General features: G+C 47.3%; 1 long non-coding RNA gene across 1 annotated transcript; it reads right to left on the bottom strand.

Moving 5' to 3' along the window:
• Positions 1-333: 333 nt before the first annotated feature.
• Positions 334-12,967, bottom strand: LOC125620343. The gene is made up of 2 exons (XR_007351948.1): positions 12,741-12,967; positions 334-2,289 (listed from the first exon to the last, which is right to left on the bottom strand). It is a non-coding gene; the product is annotated as an uncharacterized LOC125620343 (long non-coding RNA).
• Between the last annotated feature and the right edge of the window lie 1,278 nt (positions 12,968-14,245).

Raw genomic sequence — 14,245 nt, 5'->3', positions numbered from 1 at the left:
TAATAAGAAAGTGGAAACTTAATCAGAATGTGGTATTTGAAGGCAGAACCTCTAGGAGGTAAAGAAAGTTAAAGGTGGGGTCCTCGCCTCAGGGAATTGTGGCTTTAGAAGAAGAACAGCAGAGCGCAGAGCTAGGGGATGTCCTCTCTTGCCCTGGGATGCTCTCCAGGTCCCCACCCGCAAGAAGGGGGCTTGCTAGATGCAGCTGTTCAGCGTTGAACTCCCCAGCCTTCAGAACCACCATGAGAGGCATAAACCTTTATCCTCTGTAAATTACTCTTGTCTTTGAAATTCGATTATAGCAACCAAAAGACAAGCTAAGACAAGAAGTAGTCAATTTATGGAGTTCATTATCCAAAATGTGATACAGATTACAGTTGTAAACAGGTTTCAAAGGCGTTTAGATAAATTCACATGAAACGAACCCAGAATAAATTATTAAGGGAAACTAGGACAAAATGATAACATGCATTCAGCACTTTTCAGGTTACCAAACATTTACGTATTACTTATTCAATCTCTAAGACGTTCGAAAAGGTAAGTACTAGGTCATCATTTCAGATAAGATCACTAGAGGCTCAGAGAACACAGGCCACACATTTGAATGGTGCATCGATTCTCTTGATCTGATATTCTCAGTATTCCATCAGGTTGTTTTCTGAGGAGTGGGGGTGGGGCTGGGCAAGATAGTCACTAATTTGGGCAAACTGGCTACAAAGCTGTAGTGAAAGAACCTGTGGTTCTGGACTACTCTGTGGCTTTGACTGAGGGGGTTGGTAAAGGCTCTGATATTCATAACAGCAAAGTGTGAAGCCACGACTTGGAGAGTTTCCTATGCTAATGTCAACCACGAAACTGTGCCATGAAACCCACACACTTCCCCTCGCCCCACCCCGGCACAAAGTGCTGCCTTTTCCCTAGCTTTGTTATTGTCTTCTCCCCCTAAATACACACACACACACACACACACACACACTTCTGTTGCATCCCAGTCCCCTCTTTCTTTTCTCTTCTCATTGCTCTTTTGCTTAGTTACACACAATCTTTCACTTCTACATCAGCTTTCCTTATCTATTTGAAGAAAATTTTTGAACATCTTCCCAGATAAATTCCAGAGCCCAGACTACCCAACGGCTCCCACTGAGGATCTGAGAAAATCCATGTCGTCGTGATAGTTAATATTTACTGAGCACCTACTTACTACTGTGTGCAGGGTACCAGGATAACATCTCTCATGCATTCAGATTTCTAAATGCCTCATGTAGTCCTTGCAGTCACACAACCACCTTGGGAAGCGTTACTATGTGAATTATGCCGATAGAATCTGAGACAAAGATGAGTCAGCAACTCACAGAAAGTCACATGGCGAGGGTCGTGCAGTTAGATTCCTGTGAGACTTCCACTTCACAACTTTTGCCTGACTTTTCAAATACGCTTATATCATCTAAGATGTTTACCTCAAGAATAAATGTTTCGTATTAAAATATTTTCAACAACTCATGTTTGTAATCAGATAATTCTATTTTATAGTATTCTTAGTTTTCTTAGGGATTGGTTTATATAGGCCCTCTCCTCTTCTCCATGCTACTAACATCTACTTCTTAATTTCCTGGCATCTGGCAACTAACCAACCTCTTCCTCTAGTTCTCTTTTCTGAACTTAGTTTATGCAACAGGAAGACTGACAGGCCCTGGGGAGCTTAGAGGCTCATCTCTCCTCTTATTTCCACAAGCCTCTCAGGTGTTCCCACAGTCCTTTGAGATACTTCTTCCTTGCACTGCCATGTTCTCTGCCCATCCTGGAACCCCATGCAGAGGCGGTCAGATGTAACCAGCAGATTCCAGGCGGTCCTTCCCCATGTCTCCTTCACTTGGACTTCTCCATATCATCATGGCTTCCATGATGCCCAACGGTCTTGCTTTCCCCTCATGAGCAATTGTTCCTCTTTCATCTTCCTCTGGCTCCTCTTCATTTACCTTTCCCCTTGGTGTCCCATCTCTAAGGTTCAGCCCCCCACTCCTCTACTTCTGCAGTTCTTCACAAGTTATTGCACACATCCCAATGGTTGGACTCTCTTTGTAGCTAACTCCCCAAAGCCATATTTTAACCCATCGCTTCTCTCTTTAGCTCCTCCGCCGTTTCCAGCAAACTGCCAGTCACTGCCACGGGGATGACTTGTTGGCACTTCTCATCCAAGCTGTCCAAGCAAAGCATTTTTTCCTTCCATTGAAGCAGCCCCTTCTTCTGATATCCCTGTTCCTAGCAGATACCACTGTGGTTTTAGTCACCCTGGAAAAAACAAAAACAAAAAGAAACAAAACATCAGCAATGACCAAACCAAACAACAATTAAAAAAAAAAAAACCACACCTATACCGTCATCTTTGATTCCTCCATCTTCCTCACCCACGATATCCTATTAGTCTTAAAATATAAAGACATTCTACTGCCACATTCTTATAGCTTGTTCAGAAAATCTCGAGTGACCTTCCTTTGCCTGTTGATGAAATGCCTGACTTTGCATCCCACATGCTCCATTGGTAGCCCAAAGCAACCCTTCTCTGCTGGTCTGACTCCACTCCATTTTCAAACACATGCCAAGCTCCGTTGTCTCCCCATTCTGATTCATGCTACTCTTTTTTTATTTGTTTTAATTAGTTACACATCATGCTACTCTTAATACCTTCTTCTCTGACCCACAGGAAGGGTTTCCTCACTGCCCCACCCATGATTTAATGAGTTTTCTGCTATAGTTTGGATCTGAAATGTCCCCCAAAGGCCACAGGTTGTCATCTTTCAGCATTTATAAGAGGTGGTGGCATCTTTAAGAGGTGGGGCCTAGTGAGAGGAAGCTAGGTCACCGGGGGCATGCCCTTGAAAGAAATAGTGAGACTCTGGCCCCTTTCTCTCTCTCTTTCTCCTTGCCTCCCAGCTGTCTTGAAACAAGAAGTTTCCCCCATCATGCACGCCCACCATGATGTACTGTTTTACCCAAAAGCAACTATGGACTGACTGCAAAACTGTGAACCAAAATAAACCTCTCCTCTTCTTAAGTTGATTATCTCTGATTTTGTCACAGTGACAGAAAGCTAACACAGTTTCCTAAATTGTTGAGGTATTTATCAAGCTGCACTCTTAGTTTTTATATGAATTTCGCCTCCTGTAATAGGATAAGGTCTCAATGCCTCAAGCATCTCTTCCTAACAGCTGCCCAAGCCTTACACATGGCAGATCCTCATTATTCATTTGATGGATTAGATGGAATTGGGTCTCAGCCTAGGAACCATCACGTTTCCTAGACCTCTTCCTCTCTTTAAATCAGGAAAATATTCTCTTCCTTATAACTTATTTGGGTGTCTGTTTTCTCCTATGACCTGGACATCTGCTGTTTGCCTCTGCCAACAGTGACAAATGGGTCAGATCTTTGGAAAAATGGTGATAGCTACTGAGCCCTGTCTGTGTTCCAGGCACTGTCAGAAGAACAGACATATTTTAATTTCTTTAAACTTCTTAGCAACTCTATGAAATAGGCACTTCAATCCCCTTTTACAGATGAGGAAACCTAAGCACTGAGCATTCAGGTGGTATTTCCAAGCTCAAACAGCTAGCATGGACAGAATCAGATTCCCACGCAGCACTAGAGCTGTGGGCTCCCACCACTATGCTATAAAGATATGCAGATTCAATCCAGGGAGACTTCCTTGTAGATTTTGATGGTGCAAATCTCAAAACCCAGAGCCCAGGTTGGTCTTCATGTGTTTGACCAAACCAATGTTAGTGTGTGAGCAGTGGAATGGGGTTGGGTTTGGGGGTGGGAGTAGCAACCTCTGTTTGCATCTGCTGCTTAGATTTATTAGTAATTTCCAGCATAACTTTCTGAGAGAAGATAGAACTTTCCATGACTTTATTCTCACACTGCCCTCGAATCCCGGGCTCATCATAGTAGGTGACCCACACTTTCAGGACTGAATAGAATTTCTTGGATAAATCAGCGTGCAACCCCTACCTCCCTTTTAATGCTTCTGCCGTCTGCCCCCACTCCTCCCAGCCTCCTGACACACACCCACTCCCTCACGGAGCAGGTGCACTTCCGCAGAATGTAAGCAAATCAGCTCTGAATGTCAAAACAGGATTTTACTCAATTATTAATTGGGGGGAACCAGGAGAACAGCAAATAAATATCCATCCAAATGAGGTCATGCTATGAAGTATGTGCAGCCCTCTCTGATCTAATACTTAATGTAAACTTAACTGTCTGAACAGCTCTCCAGCTTCTCAGACACAAGCCAAGAGTCATCAGACATGGCTTGTGATAGATAGTAACGCAGCAGCTGTAGAGGTTCAATGCAAAGGCTAATGGCTAAATGAGAAGCTGTCCCTCAGAGACAGGTGCCCAGAGGGCAGAGGCTAAAAAGCTTTTCCAAAGAGGCCAATCTTCTCAAGCACAGGCCCAAAGCTTGAGCCCTGAAGTCTGTAGAATTCGGGCTGCCAGTGAGGATTTTGTGCAGGGAGGGCAGGCCCTGGACGAGCACAAGCCTCCTGCTTCTCAAAGCCCCTCATCAGTCAGCTATACGGGGAGACATAAACATCACCAAGGGCAGAGGCAGGTGGGCTGGTTATTGACAGCTGCTCTCTGGTTGTCATATATTTAGGTGTCGGGGCCAAAGAGGAAAGGGGAGGAAAAAGAGAGAAGTGGAGAAGAAGAGGGAAATATTCAGAGTGCAAATGTCCCAGCTCCTTCAACTCACCCACTTCGTTTGCCAGTTCCTGGCATCCATGTCTTTATAGCACCATTCTCAGATTCCGGCAGGCTGCCTTCCTGTGGCCTCCAGAACTGGAGACCCTTCCCTTTCTCATCCAAGTTTGTGCCCAGCATGTGTGGCACACCAGGCCACCCACCACTGGGTTCAAGACCTGTAGATCCCCTGCTTCCTCTTCTCTAATGACTCCCTGAGTGTTAGGATGTGTCTGCTCTTAACTCAGCATCCAGACTCCAGACTCTGCTCCCAGAGCCAGGAAGTACATGAATCAGTCACTCCAAGCAATTCCAGCAGAGGGCTTCTCAGGGCCCAGTGGGAACCAGCCACAGAAGTCTCTTATGGGGCTGGGTTCAGACCACCCGAAGGGCACCCATGCCACCCAGGCTGCATGGAGGGGCAGACCTCGAGTTCAATCAGGTCCCTAGATGCTGGAACACTCTATCACCCACTAAGGTACAGGTAGGGGTTAGGCTGCCTTGTGGCTCTCAGCCTGCAGAGCCGACTGATGAGCAGATGCCAGTTCTAAAGGTAGGAAGTGCTGACCGTGAACACAAAGCAGCCCTGCAGCAGAGAAGCAAGGGGCAGGAAACGCTCCCACTTCCCAGTCAGCCAGGGCTGGAAGCCCCACTTCACCTTGAGTGTGCTTCAGCTGCCACGTAGATGCACGGGACTCTACGTGGCACATTCTTTCCTACTAAATATCCTTCCAGATTAAATCTGATTTTTGAGCATCAAGAGCAGCCCTGCACCAACACCTTTGACTTGGTCATCGGGAAGGGTCCAGGGAGAATTGACCCATGCCATGTATTTCAGAGATTCTTGGTGGCTGTCTCTCACTCTCTGTGGTCCTAGCTTCTGCCAGGTTATACTGTCTCTAGTCTTGGTGTCAGTAACGGAGCCCACAAGTCTTTATGAGATGACCCTCTCTGCTACTGGACGGCTCCCTGGCAGCCAAGAATGGGTGAGCCCTACCCCAGGCCTCACCCTGTGCTACCACCTCTTCCACCATCCATGCGTTCTCTAATCCTACAAGGTAAATATTGTTCCTATTCCACATTCAGAAAAAGAAACTGTGTCTTACATTAAGTTGACTTCTTGTCTGAGTTCACAAGATGGCAAACCCAGAATTGAAATGCTGCAAGCTTGACTAGAACAGGGTTGCAAACTACAATATGTACAGAGGCTAGACATCTGGGCATCAGTGAAACTATGCAGGAGTAAGAAACGTGCAGGGAGGTGGCACTGGTGGTGAACAGAGGTACAATTTTCTTATTCGGAGGAGGCAACTGCCCCACCAGATCCTGTTTATTGTTTCATGGGAGAATGTGAACTTAGGTGATCAGGTCTTCGATCTTTTCAAGAGAGGCTATGAATATGGATTGGTAAGAGCGTAGTCTCCCAATTTGTGTTGGTGGTGAGTGCAATCTTTGAAAGTCCCAGAGCAGGCCACTAATGGGTGGATCTCATAACCACCTCAGTGGGCGGGATTCCTGATGTTTGCCCCAGTGCAACTCAATTCCAGAGCTTGGGGTCTTAACCTTTGGACTTTACTGTCTTAAAATGATCAGAGAGATTCATTCTTTGATGAACAGTATTCTTCCCATCAATTCCATCTACTGGCCTCAGCTCTGCCATCTGAGGCAACAGATTCTCAAACACCATCTTCCCATCCTCTTCTTGGATTGAGCATACCTAGCCCTGAAGCATTCTCCTCTTGGCCCAGTTTGCAGGACCTTTTCCATCTTGCCCCACAATTCCAAGCATGCTCCAACACATCTTGCCTGATCACATGACTGCCAAGATCTACTTTTTGGACATGTCCTCCAGGCCTGCTCTGTGCATGCAGAGGAAGGCAGGCTCTCAGCCCACCAGGGCTCATCTGAACATGAAGTCCAAAGTCACTGGGCTTCCTTCAGGGTCATCCCTTTAACACCTATGGCTTGTGAACCCACAGGAGGCTGAGCTTTCCTTCAGAGAAGACAGTCCACAGCACCAAGCATGCAACTTACTGAATCATAAAACAAACCTCATTCTCCAGTACCTCTTTCCCAGTATTTGGAGGATTTTCCCATGATTCATCATGCCTAGTGGAGGATTCATCTCTGTTTCCTGTACTGAAATTTTCACTGCCCAGAACATCCACGTGTGTAGACCACAAGCCTGACCTTTACTTCATATAGACTGCGAAAAAAGCTGAGGACTCCCGGGTCAGAGGAGCAACTCTGATAGCACAGCCCAAAGTCTCCGCCCTCAACGAAAATGAGCTTCACTCACTGCAAAGTGGGCAGCTCCTTCGGTTTCAATCCCACCTCCCAACTTCCCTTGTGAAATAAGGAACTGCAAATCTGGTGAACGGGTGGAAACTGAGAAAAGCAAAGTGGCCTCTCTTCTATTCTCCCTCTGCCTTCTGGCCCTTTCTTGTAGCCTCTGGGGCTGGGGCTGGGGCTGAGCTGAGCAGCTGGGTTTCCCCCACCCCCCGGTGGTGACTCACAGATGTAGTGTCTCTGGCACAGATTCTCAGAAAAGTCCCAGCTGGGAAGGCTTCCTGGTGGCCAAGTGATCCTTCACAGCTGCCAGACCAGCCACAAGGGATTCCAGCTGGTGCTAGGTGATGAAGAACAGACCCAGGCTTTTCCCCTTGGCTAAAGAACCTGTCTGTTCTACTTGCTAGACTCAGGATGTGATTCATCATGGAGGATCTCAAGGAGCACGGATGCCCTCGGCCCATCAAAACCACATTAGTAAAGCTATTACTGCCAAAGAGCATCAGGTTATCACCAGGTACAGTGCAGAGAGGTCCCAGAATGCCTGTGTGCTACCAAGTGCGTAGGCATTGAAATTGGTGCAAAGAGGGACAAACTTCCAGGGATGCCCTATAGCACATAAAGGTAAATAACACCTTTATAAAGGTAAACTAAGCTTTCAGTGAACCAAAACATTGTGCAGGGTCCAGGTTAGGCAAGATCACTAATGTTAACACTGTTTTAGGCAACAGAATCCTTTACAAACAAAAATCTCACATAAAATCACAGGATTCAGGCAGGTCCAAGGATAGATAGATGCTCCGGTGGACACCAAGGTGGAGCCAGGAGTCATCCCCTCTCAGGTTCCCTGTGACACACACCCACGATCCCTCAGCTCTTCCACCAAATCACAGTGGTTCCACCCCCACCGTAGAAAACCGACCACTCTAGCTCAACCTCTTACTATTCAGAGAGGGAAACTGAGGCTGATAGTGCAGTTCTGTGTTAGATTTTTGTTGCTGTAACCAAAATATCCAGCAAGAACAGTGTAGAGGAGGAATGTTTATTTGGGCTCATGGTTTCAGAGATTCAGTCCATGGTCAGCCACTCCATTGTCCTGGGTCCAAGGTGAGGCAGAATATCATGGCGGAAGGGCATGGTGGAGGGAAATTGCTTCAAACTAAGGTGGGTTGATTAGGTCACAACTCTCATAATTCATTCATTTCACCTCTGAACATTCCTGCATTCACATGGGAGCATTTGGGGAACCTCATATCCAAACCATAACACTTTCCCAGGGTCACATAGTAGACATGTATTTTAAATGCAGCAGAATAAGAAATCTTGTAAATTCAAGCTTTCAGTGAACCGCAACATCTGGGTAAATGGGCTGTCCTGCAGGTCAATTTCCATTTTGTCTTGGCCACTTTCTAGCTACCTGTCCTCAGGTAAGTTTCTCCAGCTCAACTAGCCTAAGGCTGGCCCAGATCTGGAGGCCTCTTGACGCATCTCCTCCGGCTCAACCTCCGGTATCTAGAACATGACAAGACCTCCTCTCAGAGCTGCTCATCCATTTTTTTTTTTTGGTCTCAACAGAGCAAAACCTCAGGGTGAGCAGAGAATGGGGAACCCAGACAGCAGACGGACTGTCCCGAGGTCAGGCGCTCTGAGGCTGAATCAGGGCCATCTCCATATGGGGCTCAGCATTTCTTCTGCAGCTCTCAGAGCCACAGTGGCTATTGGCAGGCCACAGCTGGAATACCACCACAAGTGTCTTGTTTTGACTGTGGGAATAGAGAACAACGAGGAAGAGAGGGATGGGCTGGAGAAGTGGGGGAAATCCTTCAGGAAGGAAGGCAGCACACCAGGCCCTCCCACCTGCTGCCAGGTCTGCCTCACCCCTCCCCTCATGCCACGCTATTCAGGGCTTTCTCTCCCCTTCCAACTGCTCTCCTCTCTTCTGGACCCACCCCTGCACCTGGACCCTCAGCTGCCTGATGGTGCTCCCTGCACTCCTCACCTAAGGAAACCTCTCTCTCCTCTGCAGGCATAACAACCTGCAGCCCTTTCAAATGGTGACTGCTTATTGTCCCCATCCCTCCCCCAGAGTGACCACTCTCCTACAAAAACCCAGCTCTCATGAGACTCCTGGGACCAGCTTCCCTTCCCCGTTTGGCCATCCGTCAACAACCTGATCTCTCCCAGATCATCAAAAGCCTTGACACCTGTCTCTCAGGCTTCTCCCTTGGTCCAGGAATCACCACTGATGTCCAGCTCCTGTGACCCATCCACCCAAAACCTTGGACTGCTTCACCTTCAGATTCCCACACCCTGGTTTCACTCAGGCACCCCAATTAGGACCACATGCTAGCCTTTGACAGGACCTGGAAATGCTACTCTTGGAAATTTTAAACTCAGTCATCCCACTCTTCACCCTGTCCTTCAAACAAATGCCACACACATGACCTCTGGCACGTTACTGTCACCTTCTCCCTCCCTCTATCCCTCTCTTTTCTCCCAACCTATTAGCATCCTCTTCTCCTCAGTTCTGCCAATGGTTAATTCAGAACCCTTGGTCGTTGCATGAAGTGTTTTCTTACGAAATTTTCAACTCCGATAACTCTCATCCTGCTGTCACTCTCCTTCTCCAGCAGAGTCCCACCTGGTGGCCTCCTCACTCTTTTACTTAGTCTCTAGGATCCTGATGGAGAAAATCACCCAGCCATGAGGGCTGGAAGTATTACCGTGTCCTTCCTTCTCGCCAGGCTCTGTACAGAGTTCAGCTGGTCTCAGTGAAGCTCATTCCACCCCAGATTCCTCTCAGGCTGTGTTTTGAAGGAGTCCCCCGAAGTTGTTATGTCAGAAATGTAATCCCCAGGGCAACAGTGTCTGGAGGCGGGGCCTACTGAGGTGAGTAGGTCAGGAGGGTGGAGCCCTCAAGAATGGATTAATGTTATTGGGGGGAGCTGGTTAGTCACTACAAGAGTGGACTTGTGGGGCTGGGGATGTGGCTCAAGCCGTAGCGCGCTCGCCTGGCATGCGTGCGGCCCGGGTTCGATCCTCAGCACCACATACAGACAAAGATGTTGTGTCCGCCAAATACTAAAAAAAATAAATTAAAAAAAAGAGTGGACTTGTTATAAAAGCGAGCTTTGGGTCCTTTTTTGCACGTCCATCTTCTGCCATGGATTCTGCCTCACCAGATCGCGTCCCATGCTCTCAGACATCCCGGCTTGCAGGGCCGTGAGCCAATCAAATGTCTGATCTTTATAAATTGTCCAGTGTTGAGTATTCTCTTAGAATAACACAAAATGGACTAAGACACTTGACCTCCACCAGCCCCTTCCCTCTCAGACAAAGCCAATCCTAGTCCATCCTCCCTCTCATCAAAGACGAGCACCAAGTCTTATCCGAGCATATTGTACCTGTGCTCTGAATCTCCTTGTGACTCCCTCCCTCCAGGAATCCTCTCCCCTTATTTTTCCTGAATCTTCAAGTACTCATTTTGTGCTCATTTTCCTCCCTAAGGTTCTTTCCATGTTAAAATGAACAACCTCAAACAAATGAAACACCTTTTGAATAATTACCTTCTCCTTTATCTATTTTCATCATTTCTTTTATATTCAAATTTCTTTAAAGGGTTCCTCTTCCACCTCCTCATTTCCTTAGTACTCCACCCATGGGGCACAGCCTCTGCCCAATACTGCTCCACTGAAACTTTGCCTCCCTGTTGCTACCTCCAATGACACATCCAGTGTCACCTTGAGATATGATGGGGGGGGGGTATAGAAAAAGAAAGACTGAGTCTCCAAAGAGAAGCACCCATGAGCAATGAGCCATTGGAATGAAGAAAATGCCCATGAACCTTGGAATAAAGCAAAACTTTTGCTTTCAGCCAAGCAGGCATTCCTGAGCAACATAGCCTGCGCCCTTGACCCATGCCCCTGCCTGCAAAAAGTAAGGAAGGCAATACGCAAGTGCTAGAACAAGGAGCAAAAGTGGGGAACTCCACTCGGACTCCTAGTCCAGCCCCTAGCTACTGTCCCTCTATAAATATTAACAGCCCAGACCAGTGAGTGGCTATCTCATCCTCTGGAGATAACCCATATTCTCTCTTGAATATGGTTTACCCCAAAAGCTTCTCACCCTCAAGATGGCTGGCATTCTCCCCTGAAAGTTTTATTTCCTGTTTTACTCCAAACGGTATCTCTCCCTGGAGATAGCATACCTTCCCCCCATCTGCTTTCCTCATCTGTCTGTTCTCTGACTGGCGTGTGCTGAAATTCTTTTCCCTCCTGTACACCAAGGACCCGACTTGTCCTGAGTTCACAGAACTCTTCTCCTGACCCCGGGCTGCCTTGGCACTCCTGGGCCTTCTTCCACTGATTTCCTCCTCCTTTCCCTCTGCCACCTGCTCCTTCTTTTCTGGGCTCCTAAGTGTTCCTGCTGCTTGGCCCCTAGGGTAATCTCACCCATATCAGAGGATTTATCCATAAAGACTTCCAGATCTCTCTGAGGATCTAGCCCATGTCTATCCCCCAAGCTCCAGGCAGGAAGATTCATATCTCCCTGTATTTCCTCTGCAGATATGTCACAGACCTCCCCCCCTAGACCCTGCAGGTCTAGGTTGGACATTCTGACTCTATCTCAGCACTCTCTCTCTTTTTGGTGCATGTCTACATGGTGTCTGCCTGGACCACCACAACAGTTTCCCATCTGTCTCCCCACCTCCTGTATGGTCCCTTCCACGTCCACCTATAGGCCCATCCCCCAAAGTAGCCAGAATAATATTTCTTAACAGGATAATCCCACCACAATGCCCATCTGCTTAATATCCTTTAAGATTCCCCTACCTCCAAAGTCAAGTCCAAATAATCTTACAGAGCCTTTCAGATCCACCCTGTAAGATCTGGTCCCCGCTACCCTCTCTAGACACCTCTTTAGTTTCTTGCACATAATGCTCCAATCACGACGAATTCCGTATAGATCCCTTCCCCCTCCCTGTTGTCTCCCTTCATGGTTTCACAGGTGCTGATTCCTCTTCTTAACTCCCCATGGCTAACCCCTGAGAGTCCTTCAGTACTCAACTCCTAGACCCTGTTCCAGAAGCCTCTTATGGCCTCCCCAGCCCCTCCTGTTTGTGTCCTGCAGTGCCCCATGTTGTCCTCTCTCCTGACATTTCTCCTGCTCTGTAGTAACTGGCTGTTCACTAGCCTGACTCTCTGATTCAGCTTTAAGGGCCTTAATGACTAGCACTGGGTCCTATCTTTGTGTTCCCAGTACCATAGGTCCAAAAGCTCAATGCATGCCGTGGATGGATGGATGGATGGATGGATGGATGGATGGAGAGATTGTGTTTTCTCAGTAAGCCTCAGAAGGCACCAGATTTCCTGGGAGAATAAAAACCCAGTTTCTCTGAGCCTTTCGGTTTTCACAGTGTCCTCCCTCCTGTCCTATTCACCAAGGAGTCTCCGAGGTAAGGGGGCAGAGAGAGATCCGGGTTCTTTAGCCTTAAGCTTTTCACCTCCCCTCATTCCGGCTCAGCACTGACACCTGCTCCTTCTCCCTTCAGCCCATCGGGGACTATTAAGGGCTCCAGGGAGGCAAAGCACAGACCAAGGAAGTCAGACTTTTTTTTCTGCCCTCACTTGCTGGGGTGACACAGGAAGCCTCTGAAGATTGTTGACAAAGTATCATGCAACCAGGTCCCCTCAAACCTGAAACCAGCGAGCACTTACCAAAAAAGAAAGTGCCACTGAGTGCGTGCGAGGAGGAGTGAGCCGAGATCCAAAAGGACATGGGGTGCAGGGAAGGGCGCCCTGGATGCTCTGGAAAGGATGCTGAATGAGGTGACGCTGGGTGGAGGGCTGGCTGGGGGTGGATGGAAAGAAAGGGCCAACCCCAAAGCATTGACTCTCACAGTTTCCCAAGAAGGCCAGGGACTGGGGCCCCTCCTTGCCCTGTGCTTCGGTGACATCCGGGGCCAGCTTCGCGCCAGGCAGAGTGGGCTTTGTGCTGCCATCTGGTGGTGGAAAGGAAGACCAGTCTTCAAGGGTCCGGGCCTTGCCGCCTGGTGTGTGCGCAGATGTTGGAGTTTGCTGGGGCTTTGCGGGGGACAGAGGGCTGATCAGGTGGAGCAGTCACTGAGATCCTCGAACTCTTGCTCCTTCTAGAAGGTGCGGGATTTATTGCACTTTCAGTTGTCCTTTTTGCCCAGCACTTAGCACAGAGCCTGGTACAGAGCAGGCACTTGGTATCCTCAACCACAAATTAATTAAGATTTGTTGAATGCCTACCATGCACCAGGTGCTAATATATTTTATCTGTGACAACTTTGAGATGAAAATGATATGATTTTTTTTTAACAGAAGGGGGCACTGAAACCATGAGAAGTCCATGGAGTCACTTGGTAGATATTTACCGAGCACCTACTACAGGCTATGCTGTGCTAGGCACTGGGACATAGAGATGAATATTACAAATAGGAGCTGCCATTCTAGAGTCAAAAGCTTGGAAAATAAAACATACAAATTATACCATGTTTGATTTAATTGTGATAAATACCCTAAAAAGCAAAAAAAAAAAAAATAGTGCAGGGTACTTCAACATGTTAACTAACTTTCCAGTTCATTTGATTAAATGAACATATGTTTCTTCTAGCATGACTTGGAAGAGTATTGAATTATGTGAATAAAAATGAATACCCTTTTCTTTTTTCTTTTCTTCTTCAGCTTTGACTCCCTTCACTCTCTCTCCTTGTGGGCCCTCTCCTCTTTTTTTCTCTTCCTAACTTCTCTGCCAGTGCTATCGTTGACAATCTGGTGTTATCACCATTTGTTGAATGAATACATGAATTAATGAGTGAATTCCTGGGCACATTTACATCACAAATGTGTCACCCATCCACGGTGACTTAGGGAGGTGTGGTTCCTGCTCTCGAGTTGCTCACAATCTAATATGGAGGAAAATGTGGCAATGAAAAATTAAAATACCAAACAGAGGAGAGAGCAGTTGTGCTGAGGAGAAAGGTGCCCAACTGACCTTGCTTCTCAGGAGGATCTACAAACTTCAGAGAATCTGGACAAATTCCAGCCCTCACACCAGACCTGTCACCTTTGACAAATGTTCTATGGTCATATCTCCATTTGTGGGTGTCAGAGACATGACTCTCCTTGACAATTCTCTGATTTAGGGAGACTTATTAATTTCAATAAGGAATATACACTTCCAAGATCAGTAGTTC

This window comes from Marmota marmota, unplaced genomic scaffold, assembly GCF_001458135.2.
Source record: "Marmota marmota marmota unplaced genomic scaffold, marMar, whole genome shotgun sequence".
In the NCBI taxonomy this organism is placed as follows: Eukaryota; Metazoa; Chordata; class Mammalia; order Rodentia; family Sciuridae; genus Marmota; species Marmota marmota.
The sequence above is the reverse complement of the archived record's forward strand: the minus strand, read 5'-3'. Positions and strand labels throughout refer to the sequence as shown.